Source organism: Austrofundulus limnaeus, unplaced genomic scaffold, assembly GCF_001266775.1.
Source record: "Austrofundulus limnaeus strain Quisiro unplaced genomic scaffold, Austrofundulus_limnaeus-1.0 Scaffold1449, whole genome shotgun sequence".
In the NCBI taxonomy this organism is placed as follows: Eukaryota; Metazoa; Chordata; class Actinopteri; order Cyprinodontiformes; family Rivulidae; genus Austrofundulus; species Austrofundulus limnaeus.
In genome coordinates, this window is record NW_013953851.1 from 5,416 (window position 1) to 7,462 (window position 2,047).

Below are 2,047 nucleotides of genomic sequence, written 5' to 3' on the forward strand. Positions count from 1 at the left end.
GTGTTAGCTTGATGTTAACAGTTCAGTGAAGTAATTTAATGTCTTTTTGGCCTCAGATTATTAGTTGTATGTTTCTTGCTGGAATGAGTTATTATGTAGTTCAGTTATTTGTGATCATTTTCTTAATGTTAATCTTTAAAAACAGCTGAATTTGTACATAACTTTTTATCATTTGTCAGTCTGACATCATAATATAAAATATTAAATCAGATGTAAGGATTATTTAGTCGACACTCGAGTAGCTGTTTTGTAAAATACAGTTTTCCTGTTTGAGTAAAAACCTATGAAGGAACAAATGTTTAAAAGATGAGTTTTAGTTTCCATCACCTCAGAGTTAAACCTCAGCTTTTAACCATGAAACTAGAAAAGATTTTCTTTCATAGATGAAGTTTGTTTTGTGATTCTGGGCTCTTCTTGTTTTCTTCTTCATGATAATTTGACTAAAAGAAAAMGTCCAAAGTGCCGACTCGTCAGTGTGTTGAAAGTATTTAGAGTCCTGCCCTCTCTGCAGTGATGTGGATCAGTGAAATGTCACTGTACAGGTGTACAGGTGTACAGGTGTTTGTTGCCACAGAGCTCATATTATCTGACATCACTGAGATCGATACGACTCAGTCTGTCTTCAGTATGGATTCAGAGCAGTTCACTGAAAATAACTTCAGATTCTTTGAAAGTCTAAAGGATGGTGTTGTAGTTAAATCCTCCACAGCTCCGTCAGCTTTAGTTTGTGTCTGTTTGAAGCTGAAAGCTGAGATGAGCTGACTTCATTCAAACAGGCTTTTTTTAAATTAAACTTAAATTTATCATGAAAAATATTGAGTTTCTGAATGTTTCTCTGTGTTGTTTCCATCATTAAAAGATAGGTTTTGGCAGTAAATAGAAAATCACATTATTTTGTTTTAGTTTTAACCAATAATGTCCATAAAAACAGTTTTTACTGACTTCACGAGCTTTTATGTCTTCTGAGCTTTCTGACTACTCTTTAAATATATAACATTTATCAGTTCTAATGTTTTATCGTCCAAATAACTTATAAAATGTTTTGTTTATTTCTGTAGTTTTACAGTAGGAACAGGAGGAGGAGCTGTGAACGATGACGTTGATTTTCTGCTGTTTTAGTTTAGCAACAACAGCAGAGGAAGTGAATGAAGCCAGTCTGTGTTGACAAGGCTTCAAATGAAATTAAATTAATCTGTCAAAGTCTGCAGCATCACTCACAGCCATCTGGTTCAGCTCAGTACTTCCCCTGAGTCAGTTAGTCAGACCACCAGTACCCCTTCAGTTAAACATAATGAGGATTCTCCTAAACTATAATGTATAACAACTGATTATTAAATGAAAATGATTTATTTAACCCTCTATAACGTTTAATTCTCAGGCTTTTTAAATTTTTTCACTATAAATTAAACATAAAGATAAAAGYGTTGCCTTTAAAGTGAAAAGGTAATTAAATAAATAAACCAGCAGCGTCACAAATRCATTGTATTTTCCAAAATATGTCAGAAACTCACCTAAATGAGCAAATTCTGTGAGACTCCATGTTTTACACTGGATTCCATTTTGTGTTAATTCTGTGATTCCATCTGTAATTTCCTTATTGTGGAAATCATAGAGCCTTACACATCTGTCTTATTTTTATTTATTTTTTCTACACACCTGGGAAACGTTTCCATGTACCCCCTGTAATATGCTCACGTACCCAAAGTGGTACATGTACCCCTGGTGTGGAATCATTGGTTTACAGCACACATAAATTTCTGCTAGCTTCTTAGCTTAGCCTCCTTCACAGTGGAGCTGGTGCACTACAAACCAACTGTTAGTGATTGGGTAAAATCAGATCCAATCATTTTAAACTTCAACAGAGGCCACGCCTCCAGGAAGAAATCCTTTCTCAATAGCCGAGAGTCCAGACCCTCTGTCTGGTTTTACAGAGTCCAGACCCTCTGTCTGGTTTTTACAGAGTCCAGACCCTCTGGTTTTTACAGAGTCCAGACCCTCTGGTTTTTACAGAGTCCAGACCCTCTGGTTTTTACAGAGTCCAGACCCT

The 2,047-nt window shown here is 35.6% G+C and overlaps 1 protein-coding gene across 1 annotated transcript in view; it reads left to right on the top strand.

The window, feature by feature from the left end:
• The window catches only part of LOC106535440 (SH3 and multiple ankyrin repeat domains protein 3), a gene marked incomplete at both ends in the record, with an annotated part of 68,084 nt that overhangs the window by 1,109 nt on the left and 64,928 nt on the right, over positions 1–2,047 (top strand).